At 60.0% G+C, this 24,053-nt stretch overlaps 1 protein-coding gene and 1 long non-coding RNA gene across 2 annotated transcripts in view; one reads left to right on the forward strand and one right to left on the reverse strand.

Annotated features, from left to right (window-relative positions):
- The window catches only part of SCARB1 (scavenger receptor class B member 1), a 64,846-nt gene that overhangs the window by 36,833 nt on the left and 3,960 nt on the right, over positions 1-24,053 (reverse strand).
- On the forward strand, positions 21,808-23,355 carry LOC115528113. The gene is made up of 2 exons (XR_003973147.1): positions 21,808-22,937; positions 23,058-23,355. It is a non-coding gene; the product is annotated as an uncharacterized LOC115528113 (long non-coding RNA).

A 24,053-nucleotide genomic window follows, 5' to 3' on the forward strand; every position in this document is an offset into this window, starting at 1 on the left:
TGAAGGAGAAATTACAGTCTCCAGAAGCACCTGGCGTGTTAAGAAAAAAAATTTTTTTTTAATGTTTATTTATTTTTGAAAGAGAGAGAGAGAGATCGAGCACGAGCAGGGGAGAGGCAGAGAGAGAGAGAGGGAGACACAGAATCCGAGGCGGGCTCCAGGCTCCGAGCGGTCAGCACAGAGCCAGACGCGGGGCTCGAACCCACCGACCGTGAGATCATGACCTGGGCCGAAGTCGGACGCTTAAACCGACTGAGCCACCCAGGCGCCCCATGTGGCTCTTTTTTAACGTGGCTCCCAGAAAATTTCAAATCACACAAGGCGTTCACATTCACGATTTGCGCTTTTTACAGGCAGCGCTGGTGTGGACGGACCTCACTGGACCCCACGTCCGTCGCTTCCTAGCTGTGCGGCCTCCAGCGACATCTCGGTGCCTCGGCTTGCTCAGCTGTCCAATGGGAATAGTTAACAGCCCCTCCTGGGCAGAGCCGCAGATGAGATTTAGACCCGGTGCACGGCAAGCGCATACAGGAGGCGCTCAGTGTGAGCGTGATCACCGCTGGGTTCCCGACCACCTTCAGATACGAATTCCTGCCCTTGGCATTCAAGGCCTGGCCGTGTTCTCCCACACACGAGTGCACTCCGGGAAGGCAGATCAGCTCACCGCCTCCCACGGCCCTTGCCCCGGTGCCCAGGGTGCCCTTGCCACCCAAATCCAAAACCCCGCTCCCTAGGTGCCTCCTCCTCCAGGAAGTCTTTGGAACTGCCGAAAACCAGCCCGCTCTGACCTGCCCAGGACCCCATTCGTCCCGTGCACAACCACCGACCCCGCGCTGCCCCCGGGGAGGCGGGGGACAAGCGGAGAGCAGGCGAATCGTATCAACCCTCCCCGTACGGCCCCATTCGGGTAACAACAGCCTTCTGCCTGCTTCACCCCGTTACGTTCTCGAAGGCTCACTTAACAGACACAGACATCGAGGCGGGGAGGCCGAGCGCGTCCCCGAAGTCCCAGGGAGGGGGGGAGAGCCATCGGCCGCGGGGCCCGTATCACATCCCCGCGGCATCCTTACACCTTCTCACCCACTGGGCTCCGGGCAGCCCTGCAGAATAACCATTAACTTGACCTGGCCCCCGAGTTGCAAAATCGAATCCCTCCCCCGGCGAGAAGAGAGGAAACAGGCTCCAGAGGAAACACACCTCCGAGCCCAGTCCTGCGACGGGACCGGCCCCTGCACGCTCCGGATCGGCCCGGCCGGGAGCCTCTTGCCACCTCTGCACCCCGGGCTCGCAGGCGCGCCCTGCCCCAGGCGGCCTGGGGGCTCAGGGAGGACCCCGGCGCAGGCTGAGTCAGCGCGGAACCCGGGAACGCCGCACCCTTGGCTCGGGTTCCGACCTCCTTTGATTCTCAGGGTGCTTTTCGGAGGAAAGCCGAGCGGTTTGCCAAGACCACGGCCGGGTTTCTTCAGCCGGGAAGTTGAGCCATTTCTGACGCCTCCGCTTGCCTCCCACCCAACGCCCTTGCGCCAGCGTATCTCGGCCGCGCTCGCCCCGCGATGCGCCCCCCACGGGACGCGCCCCCCACGGACCGTCGGGACCGCCGCACTCACTTCGTCACCGGCTCTCCTGCCTCAGCTCTTGCCGCTGCTCCGCTCTCCCCACGGGCTCAGGGTTCCGCTCCTAAAAGACAGGTCGGCCCGCGGCACTGCCCTGCTCAAACGCCTCCAAGTGGCTCCCGGTTTACCCCGGAACGAGAATCCAAATCCCTGGCGGCGACCTACGAGAGATCTCGAGCAACCGGGCTCCCCACAGCTATCCCTTTATCAACTCCCTCCAGCCACACTGGCCTCGCTGCTCCTCCGCCGACCGGGCAAGCTTCTGCCACAGGGCCTTTGCACTGACTGCTTGCTCCTTCCCTTCCACGGCTTCCCTGGTGACCCCCTCGCTTCTTAAGTCTAAACTCACACTCTCCGTGCAACCTTCCCTGAGGGCTCTACATCCCTCAACAATATTTACTGAGCTCCCCCACCACATGTCAGGCTCTGTTCTAAGTCTGGGGGCCATATAGCAGTGAATGAAAAGAAGAAGGCCATCCTTTCTAACATAGTCACATTCTATCCATCACCCTGTTTTGCCTTCCTGGCGTTATCGACGTCAGAAATTCCCCTGTATTTGGTGACAAGTCCCCCTGCTGCCTGGACTGCAGTCGTGAGGGAAGGAGCCAGAGCAGCCACCTTGGATCGTGAGGCTGCCCTGAGGACGGAAGCCGCAAAGAAAGCACGGCGGAGCGGAAAGATGGGAGACTAGATCCCCACGACTTCATGGAGGCACCCCACCAGTCCCGGGCAGCCTGGTCATCAGAGGAGGTATCCATTAGCCTCACGGTGGGGTCCGACAGCCTCCCCCAGAACGGCTAACACAAAAAAGACGGACGATAACGACGCTGATGAGGACCGGAGCACCCAGAACGCTCACACACCGCTGGGGGAAGTCTAATAGGCACGGCCGACCGTCGCTGGGACACGGGTGGCATTATCTGCTAACGCGGAACAGACTCTTACCCCCCGATACAGCGACCCACTCTAGAGCTTTCCCCAGAGAAACGAAAACCTACATCCGTCCGCACACGAATGAGCATCGGCAAGCGCTCACCGCAGCGTCTCTCAGAAAAGCCCCAAACTGGAAACACAGACGTCCGCAAACGAGGGAAAGGATGACAAGAGGGGGCACGTTCACACAGTGGGATGCCACCCGCCGGGGAAAAGGAGCGGACGCTGGATGCCCGCGACGACACAGATGAACCACAAACACAGCGCCGACCGGCAGAAGCTCAACACGCAGGAGGAGTGCCCTGGGAGCCCGCGTCGGCGACGTTCTGGCGGACGTGCAAAGCTGAGCTCCGGTGACAGAGGCGGGGGCACCGCGGGGAGGGGGGGTGCGGACACTGAGGGTGCAGGAGAACCTCCCGCGGGTGCTGGGCGAGCTCGGCAAGCGTGCAGACCCGAGTAAAAATTCACCCACAGCGGCTCCGTCGGTGGAGCGTGCGACTCTTGGTTTCCGCTCAGGTCACGATCTCACGGTTCGTGGGTTCGAGCCCCGCGTCGGGCTCTGTGCTGAGAGCGGAGAACCTGGAACCCGCTTCGGATTGTGTCTCCCTCTCTCTCTCTGCCCCTCCCTTGCTCACACTCTGCGTCTCTCAAAACTAAACATTAGTTTAGTCTCTGCGTCTCTCAAAAACTAAACATTAAAAAACTTCGTTAATAAATACAATAAGTAAAAAAATTAAAATCGCCCCAAATGTCTTAGCTGCCCTCTCCCACCCGCCTCCCCACCCCCAAAACACCCCACAGCCTGGCCCCACAGCTGTCTTCCCGAAGCCAGCTGTCCACCCACGGGCCAGCTTTGGCCAGAGGCTGCCTTTCGGATCATCACGCGGGATTTCAAAACGTGTGAATGGGTCAACAGTGTTTTTTAAATGGCAAAGATAAGTTCTGGACTTCCGGCAACTTCTGACAACCTGGGAGATGGGCCAGCCCAGCGCCTGTATCCCTACGAGGCGGCGGCCCGTCGGGACGGAACTCCTCAGACGGGTTTGCGCTCCCGCCCGCGACTCCCAAATCAGTTCACGCCAGGCTGTCCCCCCCCCCCCTCGCCGCCCCAACCCCGCCTCTGGTACCTGCAGGGCTCCCGTGGGGATCTGAATCTACCCACAATCCCCGTCCTATCCACAGCAGCAGCGGATAACAAAACAGCCTTCGTTCGTTCATTCATTCACTCACTCACTCCGACCCCGTCTGAGCGTCTCATATGCTCAAAGCTGGTGCTTAGTTATGGGGGGGGACGTTCATCAACCAGGAGCCGAGCACAAAGTGAGAGAGAAGGTCTGTCGATCAGAAAAGGCTCAGACAGCCAGTCCGAGGAGCTCAGGGTCCTCGGACGTCGCTCCCTACGCGTCGGGCTCCGCGCTGCCTGCTTCCGATTGTGTCTCGCCCTCTCTCTGTCCCTCCCCAGCTCGTGCTCTGTCTCTCTCTCAAAAATAAACATTAAGACATTAAAATGAAAAAAAAAAAAGGGAAGAAAAGAAGCCACCGGGCAGGATCATCTGCTGGGCGATTTCATTTTGATAAAGTACAAAACCAGAGAAAACCAATCGACGCGCCAAGTGGTGGTCACGCTTGGGGTGGGTGGCGACTAGAGGGGAAACACAGGGGGATTCTGGGTGCTGCTGTTTCTTGATCTGGGTGCTGGGCCATGTGCTAAATAAGAGCGTGTTACTGCTCATCCAAAGCCCACCTCTCTCCCCTCCCTCAACTAAGAGAACTCTGACTTGCTTCCAGTTTGGGGTACACAGCCCTGAATTTCAGGAAGGTAGGTCCAGCTCTGGTCCGGGCCCATGACCTTATGCTGGTCAATGAGAAAGAAAGGGGGCCTTCTGGGGAAAAAAATCCCACTCCCAATAAAAGAACAGAACCCTGCCACTGCCCCATCCCTCCTTCTGGCTCTGAGTGACGTAGGTACCTGCGTGATGTATGGTGCTGTGGCAGCCATCATGAGACCATGAGGTCAAGGCTTAAGAAATCACACAGACACTGACCTAGTGCCCTGACATTACTGAACTGCCAAACACATCTAGAAACACCTACGATCTCTAGTCTCTTATGAAGCACAATAACAAACATCTGTATTACACCAGCCACTAGGAAGCAGGTTCGATGTTGCTACAGGCCAGGGCATCCCATCTGAATCAACACTCTTTCATTTAAACCTGACAACTGGTCTGTGAGGTAGATACCATTACATGTTCTGTCTTATGGATGGGGAAACTGAGGCACAGTGAGACCTTTTTTTTTTTTAAGCTATTTAGTTGCCCAAGGGCACAAACCCAGCAGCGGCAAGGGGACTTGAACTCCAGTCCGCCTGAAAGCCTGTGGTCTGACCACTACACCCACTGCCCTCAGGGCAGGCTCCCCCCCCCCTCCAGATGTGGGGGAGTAAGGATCACAGCTGAGTGGGGACGGTGCTGGGAGGCACGCACCGTCCCGACCCCCGTCCCCGGGGTGGGGGAGGGGATCGAGCCCAATCCCACTTCCCAGGACCTCATCCGGGCCCCCTAATTCCGCCGCCATGATGGAATCTGGCCGTCCCATCCACACTCTTTCTGGCAGGCACAGACCAGCCCAGGGCCCCGCTCTTCCACCGAGTCAGGCAGAGGACAACAATTCCTTCCATTCCTTAACTTCACTCCCATAGCAAAGCAGGGTGTTTCAAGTAAACTGCGGCCCAAGAGCCAAATCTGTCCCGATGCCTCCTTCCATGCATCCCGGGAGCTAACGATGCTTTTACATTTCCTAATAATGTTTGGGTGTTTGGAGGAGGGAAGGAAGAGGAAGGAAGGAAGGAAGGAAGGAGAGGAAGGAAGGAAGGAAAAGACGATAAGAAAAACAAGGAACGAAGAAGGAAGGAAGGACAAGGAAGAAAAGGAAAAGGAAAGGAGGAACGGAAAGGAAGGAAGGAAGGGAAAGGAGAAGAGGGGAAAGCAAGAAAACTAATAAGGAAGGAAGGAAGGAAGGAAGGAAGGAAGGAAGGAAGCAAGAAAGAAAGAAAGAAGGAAAAAGAAGGGGAAAAAAAAAAAGAAAAAGGACGAAGGAAGGAAGAGCAAAGAGAAGGAAGAAGAAAGAAAGAAAGAACGAAAAGAAGAAGAAGAAAAGAAAAGAAGAAAAGGAAGGAAGGAAGGAAGGAAGAAAGAAAGAAAGGAAGGAAGAAAGAAAGGAAGAAAGAAAGGAAGGAAGGAAGAAAGGAAGAAAGAAAGAAAGGAAGGAGGGAAGGAAGGAAGGAAGGAAGGAGAAAGAAAGAAAGCAAGCAAGCAAGCAGAAAGAACCCTGTTTCAGGACGCATGAAATTTACACAAAATCCCCATCTCAGGCCCGCAAATAAAGCTTCATGCACACGGCCTCACCCGCTCAGGGGCGGGCCATCCCTGGTGACGGCTTCTGAGCCCCAGCGGCAGGCCGGGGGTTGACACAGAACCTGTTTGGCCTGCCGAGCCCCGTCCTCCCCACCCCGGCCCCCTCCCCGGCCGCAGTGTGCAGAGAGAATAAAGTGACCCAGGACGTGCTCTGGAGAAGGCAGCCGGTGTCCACGCGTCCCAAGGACTATTACTAAATGAGCCTTCCTTCAGCCCGCCTTGGCCGCGATTCAAGCACACATGGTGAGACTTGCCAAGGCCTCATAAAATGGGGTAACAGTGGTTTGAATCAGGAGCTCAGGACCGTCTCCTTCAAAGGCTCCAGCTGTTGCAAGAGGCTCAGCATGTTGTAACCTGACCACGGCCGGTGGGCTGGGCCATCTGGCCACAGCTACAAACCCGCTCCCCCTCGGGTTAAACCCCACCACGATTTTTTGCGTGAGTAGCATACAATTTACCATCTCAGCCATGTTGAAGGGTACGAGTCTCGGTGACGTGAAGCGCATTCACGTCGTTGCGTAACCAGGCCCTCCGTCGACCTCCAGGGCTTTCTCACCCTCCTGATCGGAGACTCCGTGCCCCTGAAACACTGACCCCCCGGTCCCCTCCCCCAGCCCCCGGGGCCCACCACCCCCCTTGCCGTCTCTGTGGACGCGACTCCTCCGGGCCCCTCACACACGTGGGATCGTCCCGTATCTGTCCTTGGGCGGCCGGCGCCTTTCATCACGCGGCACAAATGTCCTCAAGTTGCGTCCCGGGCGTAGCGGGGGTCAGCGCTGCCCTTGTTTCGAAGGCTGAATCATCTTCCACTGCACGTTTGTCCTTCCTCTGTCGATGGACGCTCGGAGCGTTCCCACCCCTTGGCTCTCGATGCCGTGGACACGGGTGGGCGAGTGTCCCTCCAAGCCCCAGCTCTCAGCTCCTCGGGGGATAGGCCCACAGGCAGAGGTGCTGGGTCACAGGGCAATGCTGTCTTCGGTTCTCTCAGGAGCCTCCGCACTGTTTTCCACGGTGGCTGTACCATTTCACGTCCCCACCAACAGCGCACAGGGTTCCGATTTCTCCGCATCCTCGTCTACACTGGCTACTCTCTGCTTTTTTGGTAGCACGTCCCAATGGGCGGGAGGTGGGATCTCTGTGGTTTTGATGTGCATTCCCCTAGGGATCAGTGATGCCGAGCTTTTGGTCATTTGTACATTTTTTCCGGAGAAATCTCTATTAAGTCCTTGGCCCATTTTATTTGTTTTTTGTCGCACCAGGAACTTGAGGCCGGATTGCAGGCCGACGCTCTCCATCTGGTCTTGGTTGCCCCTACCCCCCCAACCCAGTCTTTCTGTTTTGGAAGACAGCCCCGCACTCACAGTCCCTCCCACAGAAAAGTCTGAGAGCTATCCTGGACTCCTCCCCTCACATGCCTAGAACAGCCCGTCGGCACAACCCAGTGGCTCTCCCTGCAGAAGAAATCTCGAATCTGTTTGTCTTCCAAAGGCATCCCAATGAACTGAGAACCAAATCTAAACCCCCCACCGTGTCCTACAAAGCCCCAGCCTGCCTCATCACTGCCCCCCCCCCCCCCCCCCCCCGCCCCCGTGCCCCAGCCCCATGGGCCTGTTTGCTGTCCCACCACTAAGGAAGCAACTTCCCATCTCTGGGCCTTTGAACGTGCTGTGCCCTCTGCCTGGGAAGCCACTCCCGCACCCGACTCCTTCCTCCTCGGAAAGGCCCACCTGACCACCCGGGCAGTCTCCGATGTCAACTCCCCTACCTTGCTCCCTTGGGACGCCTTTCGTGAGTGTCTCTATTTGCTTACTCACGGGCCACCCCTCCCGCCACGATGTCAGACGTTGAGAGTGGGGCCCGGTCAGCTCCGTCCACAACCGCAGCCCCCACACCGCACAGCACCCCGCACACGGTGCACGCTGAAGGAACGAGCAACCTTCCTGGCCACACGGGAGCCCGGCCCCCTCCCGTCGGTACCGCTCCCTCGGGCCGGGCTGCCCGGAGCCGATTCTCCACCCGCCTGTCCCACGTGCCCACGGGGACTGCAACCACCCGAATCCTTCGGGGTGTCTAAGCGAGCAGCTGGTGATGAATTGCAAAGCATCCCCCGCCCCCGGCTGGAAGAGGGGGCCCTCTGCCGCTCCTGACCACGTGGCAGAGACACCCGGAACTTTCCCAGCCTGCCCCGCGGCGGGTCAACCGACCACAAGTGTGGGAGCTCCCCGAAAAGTCAGAGAAGCTGCAGAAACGCAAAGCTGCTTGGTGTCACGTCCAAAACCATCGAGAGGGTTCAAGAAGCCCCTCCCGGCACTGACCCCCAGGGTTGAAGGACGCCTCGGGCCTCAGCTGGACTCTGTCCCAGACCCCGGCCTTCCTTCCTTTCCGACCAGCACACAAGTGGCCGTGACGGCCGACAGCCCCACCACACTTATCTCCGCTCCCCGGCCACAAGGGAGCGTGCAGGTCAGCAATGTCAGTCCTTGCGTCTTGCGGGAGAGGCTGCTGAGGGCCAGGCTGCCCCCCAAGGACAGCCTCCCGGCCCCCCGCCCCCGCCCCTCCGCTCCCACCTCCCGGGGCCGTGTGGACACGCCCTGCATCGCCCGCCTCTCCCATCACCATCTCCGGGCTCCCGCCGGGAGCACTTTGCTCCCCGCCTCTCCGTCCTCACGACAGCTCACATCCCCATCCCACCTCACAGCTGGGGAAACTGAGGCTCGAGGAGGATCTGAGGTCACTGCCCACATACGGCCAGGAATTGGGGCCACTTTCTGAATCCCCCCATATTTGCCCAGGGAGACAGAAAGGTGCTGTCCCAGATGAGGAAACGGAGGCAGGGGGCTCACGCCTAAGACCTTAGGCGGCATCAGAACCCCCAGCGGCTCCCGATGGCCCGGATGTCCTCTGGGAACCCTTGCAGCACCCGGGACCCCGGTGGCCTCTGAATTTATTCCAGAAAGAGCCTGGGAATTGATCACAACGACGCCAGCCTGATGCAGCCACTGCTCAGTTGCACACGCACGGGGCAGGGCAAACCCGCACCCTATTTACCAACCTGTTTATCCCTCGAAGCAACACCTGCGTGGCCGGGCCTACTGCTAGCCCCATTTTACGGATGAGGAAACCGAGGCCCGGAGAAGCCAAGTCACTCGCCCGCGGCCACACAGCCGGAAAGCATCGTCCTGGCGAGGTGAGGCTGCTTATAGAACAGACGTCAACTAACTACCACGAGCGTCCAGAAACCTGGATTTCCGTATAAACCCGCCCGTCTTTAAATGCTGGCGACCAATTTATTTAAATAATTGTTTTTTGACTGCCGTGTGGGCCCCATAAAACACCTCTCCAGCCGGGTCCGGGTCCGTGAGCGGCTGGGCTACAACCTGGGACAAAAGTAGACGGCCCATTCCCACCACCAGCTGTGTGACCTCAGGCAGGTCCGGCAACCTCTCTGAGCCCCTGTGCCTCCACTTGGAAAACACGCATAACCGCACCCCTGAGGGGTCGTGAGGATGTGACAAGCTGTTGTGCGGCTTTGGAGCCTGGCTCACAGGGGGCACCCCATCGACGCCGCTGCCGTTAACATCGGGCTCCCTGCAGCCACTTGAACGGGGGCCCCTCTGAAGACCTGTCCACCTGGAACCTTAACGTGACCCTATTTGGAAGAAAAGGTCTTTGCAGAGGCAATCACGGATCTTAAAATGAGATTACCCTGGGTCACGCGGGTGGGTCCTAAATCCAATGGCGCGCGTCCTCGTCACAGAAGAGAAGTTACAAAAAAGGGTGGAAAGGTAGGCAAAGACTGGAGTGACGTGGCCACCAGCCAAGGGCCACCCGGAGCCACCAGGAGAACGAGGCAGGCTCCTCCCCGAGAGCCTCGGGATGGAAGGCGGTCCAGCCAACACCTTGGTTTCAGGCTTCCGGCCTCCAGAGCTGTGAGAGAATGTATTTCTGTTGCTTTATTTTTTTTAATGTTTATTTACTTTTGAGAGAGAGACAGAGACAGAGCACGAGCAGGGGAGGGGCAGAGAGAGAGGAGGGAGGATGTGCCGGTCCCTGGGGACACAAACATTGTTTTGCAGGAAGCAACTACTGACCCGAGTCAGCAAGGACCCGAGGCAGCGAGGACCCACCGTCGGCCCTGGGAGTGGCGGCTTGCACGTCGTGCCTTCGTTTTGAGGCTGTGCCGGTGTTTTGTACACTTTCGCTTCGTTTTTAATCGTCCCCTTCTTTTTAAATTCGCTTCTTTCTCTATCTTCTTTCCGATGCCAGCAGGGGCCTTCTGGGCAAGCGTGGGCCCTGCAGGGCACGGCCAGTCCAGCTGTCGCGAGGAACATGACCGTCGGGGGCCACGCGAGCTGACCAAATCACCCCCACCGCACGGGTGGAAAGTGGCTTTCAGGGGAAAATCGAGTTCCCAGAGAACCCGAGACCCAGGGGCTGCCTGTGAACTGGGCATCTGCAGGTCTGGGGCATCGGGCACACACGCACTGCGGTGGGGTAAATAAATGGTGTTCCCCCCGCCCCCTGCATTCACGTCCGGCCGGAACCTCAGAACGTGACCTTCTTTGGAAATAGTGTCTTTGCAGGTGGAATCAAGTTGAGGGTCTGGAGATGAGGTCGTCCTGGATTGGGGGGGGGCCCTAAATCCAATGACAGGTGCCCTTGAAAGAAGAGGAAAGGACACAGAGACACGGAGGGGACGGCCGTGTAGGAACAAAGGCGCTAGAAAATAAATACACCCATACACAGGTGCACAGCACTATCAGCAGGCAAGGAACGCCCAAGCTGGTTTGGGGAGGCGGGCGGGGGATGGGGGGGTAAGGGGGGGTCACCCACATTCTCTCCCCGTCCTGGATACACGCCGACCTCGCGCTCAGAGCTCCCACCGGAGAAGAACCTCACGTCCTCTGCCACTCCAGGGTTAGCTGCCCTTAGTCATCAGGGGCCCGAGACTTGCTGTTGTTGTTGATTTATTTTGACAGGAACAGAGAGAGCGCAAGCAGAGGAGGGGCAGAGAGAGAGAGGGAGAATCACCAGCGGGCTCCTCGCTGTCAGCGCAGAGCCCGACGCGGGGCTCGAACTCACGAAAACGCGACGTCACGACCCGAGCCGAAACCCAGGGTCAGGCGCTTAACCCAGCGAGCCACCCGGGCGCCCCCAGGGGCCCCAGACTTCTGATTAAACCGAGCCCGAGCCCCAGTTTGCTGCATGACCCCCCTCCCCAACAGGCCCCTCAAACTCTGAGCCTCGGACTCTGCACGCCCACTGACGCACAAAAGCAAGGCAAGTCAACCTTGCAAGTCACAGATGCCAATCAAAACAGCAGCCGTTGCAACCACAGCCACCGGAGAAGGCCTGGAGGGAGGGGGCGCTGGCGTGGCCGCGGGAGGGACCGCGAGGCACAGCTAAGGAAGCTGGCTCCCGTCGCCCCACGACCCCGCACGTCCCGGCAGAGGCCCCGAGAACCGGAGGCAGAGCCAGGATTTGAACCCGCACCTCCTGCCTGGCTCCAGAAGCGTGCTCCTGACCCCTGCCGTGCGTGCGGACGCCCAGCGCTACGCGTGACTATGTACGAGTGCACACGCTCTCCCGCGGATGCACGGTCACGCGCACATCCCCACACAGGCACGTGGGCAAGTCCGTGGACACAGAAAGCGGACTGGTGGCTCCAGGGGCTGGGGGGAGAGAACGGGGAGTGACGGCCCAGGGGGAGCAGGCTTCCCTTTGGAGGGACGGAAATGTTCTAGAAGCCGACAGAGGTCACGGCCGCACAACTCCGTGAAGGTACTAAATGCCACCGAATGGATCACTTTAAAGCGACTAATCGGGGGCGTCTGGGTGGCTCAGTCGCTTGAACGTCCGACTCTTGATTGCCGCGCACGATCCCAGGGTCATGGGATCCCAGGGTCATGATCCCAGGGTCGTGGGATTCGGCCCTGTGTCCGGCCCTGCGCTAAGCACGTAGCCTGCTTGGAATGCTCTCTCTCTCCCTCTGCACCTCTCTTCCTGTGCACATGCTCACTCTCTCTCTCTCTCTCTCTCTCTCAAATTAAAAAAAATTTTTTTAATAAATGAAGTGACTAATTATACGTTATGTGAATTTCGCCTCCATAAATTATTAAGTAAAAAATTAACGAGGGCGTGAGAGCTGGTGCAATCGCTCCGGAAATGAGCGCGGCACGTCCAGGCAAAACTGAGGCTGCACACACCTGGACCCTCAGCGACCTCGGTGTGTACACCCTGGGGGCAGGGGCCGCGAGCGTGCACGACCCAGCACCGCAGGGACTCACGGCCGCCATGAGTAGACCGACACCCCAGGATGGTCTCGTGGAATATTACACGGCCGCGAAAAAGGGAGTGTGGCTTCTTGCAACCACAAGGGCATATCCCGGGGCGCCCGGGGGGCTCAGCCTGTTGAGCGTCCGACTTCGGCCCAGGTCACACTCTCACGGCTCGTGAGTTCGAGCCCCGCGTCGGGCTCTGGGCTGACGGCTCGGAGCTTGGAGCCTGCTTCGGACTCTGTGTCTCCCTCTCGCTCACTGCTCCTCCCCCGCTCATGCTCTGTCTCTCTGTCTCGAGAATAAAGAAAAAATTTTTTTGAAAAAAGGTCAGATCTCACAAACATAATGAGAAGAAAAACCGACCAAAAAAAAGAAAAATACCTATGTGTGTCTCGGTGCGCCTGGGCGAGGCTGCTGTCACAAAACGCCACAGCCAGGTGGCTTACAGACAACAGACACTCGCTTCTCGGAGTAGGGAGCCTGGAAGTCTGAGGGCGTCACTGTGGTCGGGGAAGAGCCCCCCTGTGAAGCGGCAGGGAACTCCCTGGGGTCTCTTTTTTTTTTTTTTTTTTTTAACGTTTATTTATTTTTGGGACAGAGAGGGACAGAGCATGAACGGGCGAGGGGCAGAGAGGGAGACACAGAATCTGAAACAGGCTCCAGGCTCTGAGCCATCAGCCCAGAGCCCGACGCGGGGCTCGAACTCACGGACCGCGAGATCGTGACCTGGCTGAAGTCGGACGCTTAACCGACTGAGCCACCCAGGCGCCCCTGGGGTCTCTTTTTTAAAGGCACCAATCCCATCCGTGGCACCTCATGGCTCTGCCCTCGTGATCAAATCACCTCCAGCACCATCACCCTGGGCATCAGGTTTTCAATGTACGAATTTGGAGGGGGAGGGGGGAGGGGGGCCGATGAACATGCCGACCACAGCATTGCGACCCTGGCGCCCCAAATCTACGCCCTTCTCACGTGGCATCCACCCACCAGTCTGAGCCCAAAGCCCCATCTAAGTATCTGAATCAGGGGGGTGCCCGGGTGGTTCGGTCGGTTGAGCGTCCGACTCTTGATTTCGACCCAGGTCACGATCTCACAGTTGTGGGATCGAGCCCCACGTCCGGCTCTGTGCTGAGTGAGGAGCCTACTTGGGTTTCTCTCTCTCTCTCTCTCTCTCTCTCTCTCTCTCTCTGCTTCCCCTGCTCTCTCTCTCTCAAAAAAATAATTAAAAATTTAAAAACAATTACATATCGAAATCAGGCATGAGTCAGACTCCAGCTGTGCACCTGTGAAATCACAACCGTCAAGGGCTTGTGACATCCCACCTGACACTCCCGTTCCGAAAGGGGGAAAGGGGGCAACAGGTCGAAGGGGAACCCAAAACCCAACGCGGCAAAGAACCCAGGGCCCCGAGCCTCAAGAAGAGGCCCCCTCGGCCGCCGTCCTGCCTCCCCGACCCACCGTGGCTGGGGTCGGGGTCCCCCCACGCTCGCTGGGCACGGCCCACTCGGCGGTTCTCCCGGGTCGAGACGCGCGCCCCTGGCTCCACCCGCCTGGGGTCCGGGGCTGCCCCGTCCCCACGGCTCTGCCAGGCATCACCCCAACAGGGCGTGGGCGGCCGCCTCACCTGGCGGCCGCCCTCTGCCCGGGGTGCGCGCCCACAGCTCCTGGGGCAGAAGCCAGCCGGGCCTGCTGAAACCCAGGTGGCGCCCCGCCCCGAGGAGGGAGCCCTGAGGACCTCCGGTCCTTCCTGGGGTCCTTCCCGTGTCCGAAGGATCGACGCGCGTGCCCCTGCAGGGCCCTAAAACCTAAGGGTGCCAGCCGCCTTCCCCCACTGCCCCGTCCTTCCCTTTCGGGTCAGGCTGGCTACCTTCCCACGGGGCGAACGAAGTGGGGTTCACACCCACACGTATCTCCTTATCAAACGGCCACTGGCCACACCCGTGGCCTTCTCCTCCTTGGCTCTCTCGTTTCCAGTACGGGGAGGCCGAGACGTTTCCAAATGTTTACCTTCTACTTCCCTTTGAGGAACGGTCCCTGTGTCATTTCTCTGTGCTCGCTCTCCTGTAGGGGCTCACACAAGCCACGCCTTCCACGCTGCGCTTACAGACCCCCCCCCCCCGCCCCGGCCCTCCCAGGTACCCAGTTTCCTCACCCACCACCAGCTCCGCCTTCCACACGACACGAGGACGCAAACACAATGCAGCTGCTTTAGACCAAGGATCGCCCTTCCTCCAGCTTCGAACCAGGCCCCGGAGCGGGGGGAGAGCTGGGCAAAAAGACGGGGGCTCCCTCCCCTCTTCTCCTTCTGAGCCCTCACCAGCACTGACCGGAACCGTCCGTTCGTGGCAGTGGGGGCTCCCTCCGGCGTGCACCCCAAACTCTCCCAGACTCTGCTCGCTACCCAGTTCCAAAGCCGCTTCCCCGGTTGTAGGCGTGTTTATACACCAGCAACCCACTCCGGGTACCGTTTCTGCCTTAGTCCATCCGGGCTGCGAGGACACAACGCCCCAGCTTACGAACGACGGACACGCGTCTCTCACCGTCTGGAGGCTGCCAGTCCGAGATCCGGGTGCCGGCGTGGGCAGGCGAGAGCCCTTTCTGCTGTGTCCTCGCGTGGCCGAAGGGGCAAGTGAGCTCTCTGGGGACTCTTTGACGAGGGCACTAACACTTTCCTAAAGGCCCCACCCTCACCTCCGGTCACCTCCCAGAGGCCCCCGCTCCCACCAGCATTCTGGGCGCGAGGTTTGCGACACAGGAGTTTGGGGAAAACGGACATCCAGACCGCGGCGGTATGACTGATTTCAGGCAGAGTTCGGAATCAGAGGAAACCGGGCGTCGTGCTTAGGGGAGCAGAATAAAAAGCACGGCAGGCCGGCAACGAGCCCAGTTTCGTCCGCCGGGGGCTTCTGGAGGGCGTCCGAGGTCCCGCTTTTCCGTCTGGGGGTGATCACACACGTGTTCGTTTTCGGTGTCTACTTAACCGCGTGTGTCTCCGGCACTTTCCTTGAAGCGCACGCTATTTCACAGCAGAAAGAAATCAAAGTCTCCGGGGCTGACACGAGGAAGCAGGAGGCTTTGATGGGTGGAATCCACGAAGCCTGGGAACGCGCAGTCGAAGGAAGTCCCGGGGACCGGAGAGGCTCTCGAAGCTGCCAAGGGATTCCGGCTGCGGTCGGCTCTCTGCCGAGTAACGCCCATGACCTCCACCGCCGGCCAACAGGCCAGATGGGGCCGGGCTGATGGGGCACGAGATTCCTGCAGGACTCAGAGGGCTGGGGGAGGGGGGACTCCAGAACAGAGGGGAGCCCCCATCCCCCACCCCAGCGTCCCGCTCTCCAGCCCAGAACAGGAGGAGGCGACCATCCGGCCGTCCCGCGGGCAGTCACCCGTCCGCAGTTCTGGGGTTAATCCGGAGGCGGGGAGGGGAGGGGGGTGGTCGAGACGCCCATCCCAGCTCGGCCAGAAGAGCCCTACTCCCATCTGATTCACACAAGGCCGCTTTTGTGTTGCTACACGACAAAATCTGTCGGAAGAGAATGCGCGCTCATGAGGAAACGATCAGACAAATCCAAACCGAGGGGCAAGCTGCCAAAAATGCCGGTCTGGTCCCCTCGAGGACAAACTGTAAGCCTTCAGGGGAGCTGGGGACAGGGCTCAGGCCCGACCCCCGCACGGTCCTGGCAGTTTCTCCAAGCAAAACCTCGGCCGGGAACAGGGCGCACGGACCGCGGTGTGGTTGTTTCACGAGGCCGAACGGCCCCTTTGTGGGGCCCGCCGGGCTGTCCACGCTCCGGAACCTTCCCAGTCCTCCAGACAGACCGGCGAGAGCGACCCAGGTGAGCCGGGGAGGTTTAGAAAAGAGAGCGACGACGGAGTGAGAACAGCAAGACGCAGGAAAACGGCACGGCCCCACTCAGGGGAAATGAAGGCAGACTGATCCTCTAGGCACGTGTCTATAAGGTTAGAGGGAGGCAAGAGCAAACACTCATGTAACACTTGCTAAGCTGTTATCCTAAGTGCTCCTCCAGTGTTGAAGAGCCCCAGAGAGAAGATACTTTAGACTCCACTTCACAGAGGAGGAAGCAGGGCACAGAGCGGTTGAGTCGCTTGCCCAAAGGCACACCGCTGGGGGAAGGGCAGGATCTGAACCCGGACCGTCTGGCTCCAGAGTCCACGCTCTTGGGCCCACCTAAGCTCCTGGACGCCAAAACCCTGGCCAAGGGCTGGGGATTTGAGAACCGACCTTGACTGGCCTTGGCGGCCCGGGTGCCACCTCCCAGCCCCCACGCCGCACTCGGCCTCTCACCCAGATGGAAGGTGACCGTGTGGGCACGCAGGGCACTCCGTCAGAGATGCTCCCGGAGGTCCCCCCGGGCCTGGCCGCCCAGGCAGGCCCCTCCCACGCACACCCCCACACTGTCCTGGCTCAAGAAGCGTGTGCCCCAGGGCTCGGGGCAAGGGCCAGCAGGTTGCTAGTCACTCCTCTGGACGTTGCCGCTGACAGATGCGCCCGGCCACGCTGCGGAATATCCCTGCTGGCTACACGGATTTCACACCCACCACCCCTCTGACGGACGCGGGCAGACGGCGACACAGGCCACAGGGTCCCGGGCTCATCCCTCGCTCGCCACCCTCCATCTGGCGCACGCCCGGGGAGACGCCCACCTGTGGGGCAGGCCGTCTGAACTTCGGCACATTCCAGCTCTGACGTCTCTCCCAGTTTATACGGCCTCGCTCCTGCAACCGTCGGGCCTCCCCCTGGCCCTGCTCCCCCGGCCCAGCTGGCCTCCACCCAGCACCCCCCTCCTCTGCTCACCGGGGGCCATCGGCCCCGCCGGCAGCCCTCGCTGCCAATTTGCTCCGTGGCTCTACGTAAATCCGTGCTCCCTCTGGATTTGGTTTTCCCCAAAGGAGAAATAAAAAACGTGCAATTGAGTAAAACCCAAGTTCCAGATCTAACGATCCGGGAGATTATGAAACCTTCCCCGATACAAACAATTAGCTGATAAGCTACCGCCTCCTCAAGAGGTCTTAGGTGGAGCCAAACAAAATAATCTCTAACACTGTAACAGCCAATGTCACTGAGGCAACGAGATGAAGTGGGGGCAGGGGGGGCTATTCTGGGGCAAAGGGCCCTTCAACCATTTTTTGCCGCCTGTCTCCTTTTCCTCCTTCTGCTAACGCGTCCCCATCTTCCAGGTCCCCTACTCCCTACCCGGCCTCCTTTTCATTTAGGGCACCACCTGCCCACCCCGCTCCCTGCGGTTTGGGGAAAAAGGAAACTCCTTCCCCAACTCCAGGGATGCGCACGTGATCCAAGCCACCGGGAAAAGTCTCTGGTTACCCTTGAAGGTCCCTCCACAAGGTTCCCTTGGGAGACCTCTGCAAAGCAGCCGCTCTCCCCCACTCCAGCCCCCCCCCCCATAGTGCAGGAGACCAATCCCGAGCCCCCGACAAAGCTGCTGGTGAGTGAGAGGGATGCACACAGCAAAGACATCCACCTTGAACTCTGGGGCTGCATGCAGCCTACCAGGTGCCCCGTTGTGGGACCCGCAGGAAGAAGGGTAGGGCCAGCAAAGCTTCCCTCCCTGCCCTCTCCCTGCGCCCTCAGGTGGCTCACCGGGTGCAGGCACGTGACTTTGCACGACAGTGACAGTGCCCGTGAGCTGCGCCTCCGGTCCCTTCAAAGTAAAATCAGCAGCAGAACGGGCCTGGCGCTTCCCCTCCCGCCTCACACAGTTTCTGCGGGTGAGGACCAGAGACGACACGCAAATGGTTCCACTTTAACGCTCAACTTCTGCTTAAATGCAGCAGGAAGGGAGCCCCCCCCCCCCCCCCCCCCCGCCATGCGAGCCGCCCGCTGGGGCCACGATGCCAGGACAGGTGCCGTGTGGTTACCCGCCGCTCACAGACAGCCCTGATGACCTCTTTGTAAATCTGTGTCCCTCCTGGCCACTCCGTCGTCGTGTTGGGATGGAGAAGGGGTCAACCAGAAGACATCGGCCAAGGGAAACACCCGGTCACTGGAATGAGAGAGAAGTTCCAGGGCCCCCGCCTGAATCCACGAACGCATCTCAGAGACCAGGCTCCCGGTGGCTCCTCCGGGCTCCTCTGTGCCAGGCACTGTGCTAATAAGGGCTTTTCCACAGCACTGTCTGTGGCACAGCCCTCAGAGGCGGGCCTGGGGAAAGTGAGGGACCGCAAGGTTAAGTCACTCGCCACGGTCGCACAGAAAGGAGTGGAGGAGAAGGTACCGGAATCTAAGGAGTCAGGCTCCAAAGCCCAGGCTTTTGAGGACCCCCAGTAGGATCCCTTCCCTGACTCAGCCCAAAGTCCCGTGCCAGCCAGGTCCCCGCCCTGGACCAGGGTCCGCAGCCGTGGGATACGGTCAAGAACAAGACAAACGAGGTCCCCGCCTCACGGAACCTCAGGCAAATGAACACTGTAACTTGGGAGAATGGCAGAGGCCCGGAAGGGAATGACACGGGTGGCTCGAACGCAGACGGGGGACGCGGTGGGAGTGGGGCTCACGGGGAGGGCTGGTGGTCAGGGGGTATCTTCTTCGAGAGGTCACATTCGAGCTGAAACACAAAAGCACATGCAAAGGCCCAGGGGCAGGAAAGAACACAGTGCCCTGCAAGAAAAGCAAAGCCTGTGGGGCTGCAGCAAGGGCAAGAAATCTGAGAGTCGGAGCAGGCAGGGGCCCCGAAGAAGCGCCACCGTGGGGACAGACAGGCTTCCTACCACCCCCGAGAAGTTTTGTTTTTAATCAGGGCAGTGAAATGATCCAACTTGCATTTTCCGAAGGGCATTCTGGCCGCAGCAGAAAGAGCGGCCCGCAGGGTGGACAGACAGGCAGGGGCGGGCGGCGCGGTGAGGAGGCAGGGGCAGCTCGGGCTACAGCAGGGGCCGTGCAGGGGGGAAGGGCAGCCGACCCCACGTCCCCGCACGGGAGCACCACCCGCCACTGGTCGCAAACCGCCCTGTGAACCACCCTTGTCTTCTAAACCCCCATTCAGTAAATACTTGAGAACCTGTGATTACGTGCTAGGCATCATTCCAGGTGCTGGGGACACAGCAAAAAACAAAACCAAGGTCCCTGCCCTCACGGGCCCCACGGTTTCCTGGGGAGACACAGACAATAAACAACACACAGGACGCACAGGTGAGTGGTGCGGCATCTCACGGGGTGACAGGGCTCCAGAAGTGATCGCAGGGGAAGGAGGGACCGGAGCACAGGGGATGGGGAGGGGGCTGGCAAATTCAAACAAGGGAGGTGGGGGGGAGGGGGATGAGCCAGGCCCCCTGCGGGGGGGGGGGGGTTTGGAACAGAGAACGGTGGTCCGGCTGCTGATTTCAGAGGCTCCGTGTGGCCGCTGCGTGGAGCAAACCCGGCCGGGGAGCAAAGGCAGAGACAGGGAGACGCGATGGAGCCTTGGACCGCGGCGGTGGCCACAGGCACGGCGAGAAGCGGTGGGATCCCGGACGTATCGTGAAGATGAAACTATAACCGTCCCGCTGGTTCAATGTAGGAAGTAAGAGAGAGAAGGGGGAAGCCAGGCTGGGGCTCAGGCTCTCGGCCTGGACGGCCGTGGGAGAGAAAAACCACCGACAGAGACGGGGGTACGGCCGGAGGCCTGAGGCCGCGGGGTGGGGGCAGCGATGAGGGGTCGGGCACCCCCCCCCCCGGGGTAGTGCAAGCAGCCTCTGGCCACCCGAACTGAGATCCGCGGTTGGCCCCTGGCTGCCGGAGGCTGGAATTCGGGAGAAAGGTCTGGGCGTGGGGTATCAGCAGTCAGGACAAAGACGCCCCTCACTGCTTGAGACTGGCCGAGGCCCCAACACATAAGACAAAGGAGCAGCTGGCCAGGAGGTAAGGGAACAGACATTTCAAGTGTCTTAAGAGTCCTTCTGGGAGCTTCCAGAAAAGGTGGAAGGAACTTCGCCCAAAATGCCAGGAAGCAAACAAGGGTCGGGCCACTCCTGTTCCTTCCCCCTCCCCAGCAGGGACAGGAAGACATGGGGCGGGGGAGGGGAAGGGGCAAGAGACTGACAGCCAGGCCTCGGACCACCAGGGTCCCGGACCTCTGGGTTCAGGGAGGTTCTGGGCAGGCCGAGCAGCTTCACGTCAGGACCAGAAGCATCCGGGACGCCCCGTGATCGCCAGCTGCTGAGCCCTGTAAAGCTCCAAAGCCAAGAACGGACTGTTTTGTTCCTCTTTGCGTTTCTGCCCCTGCCAGCCATTCCCAGGGCCAGTGGAGGCCAAGGTCACGTTTGACAAGGGAAAACGAGGTACGGGAAAGAACTTCTTTTGTTTCTCGGGTGTTTTTTTTTTTTTTTATTTTGGCCCTAACCGTACGACTGAATTCTCTGCACCATAAACATGTTTACGGGGCCAAAGCGACTAGATCTTTGTGGCAAAGGGCAGGGGGACCAACTCCCCCGCGACTGGGAACCCGAAGCCTGTCCGCGGCAGCCTCGTGCCGGAAACCAGCCCTGGGGGTGGCCGAAGACCCCGGGGCCTCTGTGCCGCTGACCCAGGACAGCAGGTCGACCCACAGACTTTGATGGAGCAGACGCGCTCGTGCGGGGTCTCCAGGGCGACCAGGACGTGCCCCAGGGAGACGTGACGGAGCACGCCTTCGACACCCACTCGGGACTGGCCTCTGCCTCGTTTGCTGTGCCCGACGAAGGCCGGCACAAGGCGGTTCCAGGTAACTGCACGTAACCACGTTCTGGCTAATCACACTGACTCACTGGGTGCAGGTATTGGCAGGTGTTAGTCATTCCAGGAAGGGACGGGGAACATTTCACGGAACGGGAAGAGCGAGGCCCGCGGAACACGCCCCTGGTGCCAGGCCGAGGGGAGGCCGGACTGCGGCGGGACGCGCGGCCACACGCGTATGCGTGCACCCAGCACGCGCGGACACGCGTTAACATGCGTGCGCGAGTTTGCCCGCACGCGTCGCGATACGCACGAGGCGACCGCGACGATGTGCGCACGTGCGGATGCGTGAGGGCCGCGCGTGCCACGCCTCCCCATGCGCGCACACGTCAACACACGCGCGCCCACATCTATGCCAACACGGCGACACCGCGATCCCTGTTGACCCACGTGCTCCGGGACGGGCTGCACATGCCAATGCGTGTTCGCGCATCACCAGTCACGCGTGTGCCATCAGCGCACGCACGCACGCACACGCCAGCATTTGCGCGTGCGCGCGCGCGCGCGCGCGCACACACACACACACACACACACACACACACACACACTCGTGAAGCCAGAGCGGAAAACAAAAATAAACCAGACTCCGCGAGACTCAAAATAGCCCCCGGTTTCCAGCTGTCACCATGGAGTAAGAAGGTCTCTCGTGCGCAGGGAGAGAAACCGAGTTCCGCTGTGGGAAAGAGGAAGCAAAACAGGACAGACCCGGCGAGCACCTGCGATCCCAGCCACCCCGGGTGCCCGCCATCGGCCACCACAGATCAATTCCACCGCTTTGCCGCACGCGGCCAGGTGCACGGGGGGGGGGGGGGTGGGGGGGGGGGGGGGGGGGGGGGGGGGGGCCTGCAGGAAATAGCCCAGGAGCGATCAGCCTGTGACACCACGATGCCCTCCCTCCAAGACTGACCTGCGGCCTCCCGGAGCTCCGGAGGGGGCGCTGGCCGGCGGGCGGGGCTGGCCCAGCAGACCGCGGGGCAGAGGCACGAGCCCACCCTGAGGGTTGCTGGGACGACGGGCACCAGACGGGCCGCCCTCCCCAGCCGGCCTGGGCATCTGTGATTCTAGAACACAGCCCGCTCCATCAGACCGGCCTGCAAAGATAGCCACGAGGCGCCCTGTACCGACAGTTCGGGGGAGGTGCCGATAAGGAGGAAGGCCGGAGGGGACCCCGCTGCCCACCGGCCGCGCAGGCAAAGGCGAGGTCGACCCAAGCGGGGAATCCGGGAGGGGCCTGCCCTACCGCGAAATATTGACAGCAGTCAATACAGACAGCAGGGAGGCCGGGCCTCCGGGCCGGAGGCCCTCTGGACTGAAATCCTGGTTCTGCCATTTCAGCCGTGTGACCTGCGGCAAGGGACTTCACGCCTCTGTGCTTCTCTTTCCCTCAGGAACCAGAGGCAACAGTCGCTGTTCGGACGCGAAACAAAATGATTTAATACGTGCACACTTCAAATGGCGTGTGCCAAATACACTCACTGCGTGTCATCACCCCCCCACCTTTTAACTGATGGGCAGAGGACATTTGCCAAAGGGCACAAGGCCACCCAGGGGCAGGGCACGGCGTCCCTGAGGCTCTCCGGGTGGCTCTCGCTGAGGGCAGAAGGAGCAAACTAGAGTCTGGGTCCAAGTCCCGGGCGAGGGGAGAGGGCGAGGAAACACCCCAACCTCACGGCCCTGACCACCTCTCCGTCACCCACCGTACCACGAACGCACCGCCGCTCTGGCCCTCGGGGACACTGCCGTGGGAGCGATAACGCGGCCCCTGCCCCAGCAGACGTCCACGCTCATGAGGGCAAAAGAGGACACACAAATAAACACACAGCATAACGGAGGCTACCTTCGGGGACGTGCGGGGCGAGCTACACAGATATCTCAGAGTGAGCCTTCCGGACAGAGAGGAGCGCAAGCCAGAGACTCTGTGGTGGCACCAGGCTCGGCAGGCTCGAGGACATCCAGGAGATGTGCAAGGCAGGTGAGCTGCGGGGCCAAGAGCGGGTGAGGTGAGAGAGGGAAGGAGGGCCAGACTGCAGGGGCCTCTGGGCCACCGAGAGGACCTCGGTCTTCACTCAGAGTAACACAGGGAACCTTGCAGGGTTGTCAGCGAGGGGACGTATGGTCTGCTGACTGTTTCGTCAGGATCCCTCTGGCTGTCTACGGAGACCAGAGAGGAGACTACTGCACCAGTCCAAGCAGCGGATGGAGAAGGCTTTCGTGGTGATGTTGAGGAGTTGAAACACAGCTAGGTTTTGAAGATAAAGCCAATAGCATCTGCTGATAGACCATATCAGGCATGACCCAAGATTCTCAGCTCTGCACTCGGGGAAATGGAGGCGTCATTTACCGAGATGGAAATACACACGGGGGAAGCCTTCAGCCTCAGCTGGAAAAATTCGTGCACAAAGCACCTGAGACTGATCCCAACCAGAAAACCAACTTAAAGACAGCACAGGGGACTCAGCTCCCCTCTGGGATGTGAAGAAGGCTAAGGGGCCCAGCAACATACACGGTGGCCCAGCAGACGAGCCCTTCCCACCGCTGGGCCTTCGCCGTTGGACCAGAGACACCCGGAAATGTACCCTTAGGGACTTGACCGTGCATTCCTCACCCATTCAAACTTGGGACGACCGCGCATGCCAGGGTCAGTTCTAGGCAGTGGATACAAGTGTCCCCATTCTCCTGGAGTTTTCTTCCAGGACATTTTCACACACATGCATGCACACGCACACACACACACACACACACACACACGCACGCACCAGGCAAGGTCAGCTGGGGCAAATTGCTCTCCGAAGCTTCTGTTTCCCTAACTGTTGGTGATGAGAATGAGAAGTGTCACAGAATTCCCCAGGACCAAACAAGAGGACATTTACAAAGACGGCCTGAATACTGCCCGGCACTCGGTAATTCACGATCACGCCGTCTGGCCGAACGCCTCTTGTCCACTCCTGCCTGCCGCGGGGACGAAGGGACGAGTCTCACTTCCTTCCCTGGACCTCTCCCAGCGACCTCAATCCACAGGGCTCCTCTGCCATTTGTGTCTCTAATTCATTGGGCCATTCTCTGGGGAAAGTTGTGGGTTCGTTACTGA

The sequence above is a fragment of the Lynx canadensis genome, chromosome D3 (genome assembly GCF_007474595.2).
Source record: "Lynx canadensis isolate LIC74 chromosome D3, mLynCan4.pri.v2, whole genome shotgun sequence".
In the NCBI taxonomy this organism is placed as follows: Eukaryota; Metazoa; Chordata; class Mammalia; order Carnivora; family Felidae; genus Lynx; species Lynx canadensis.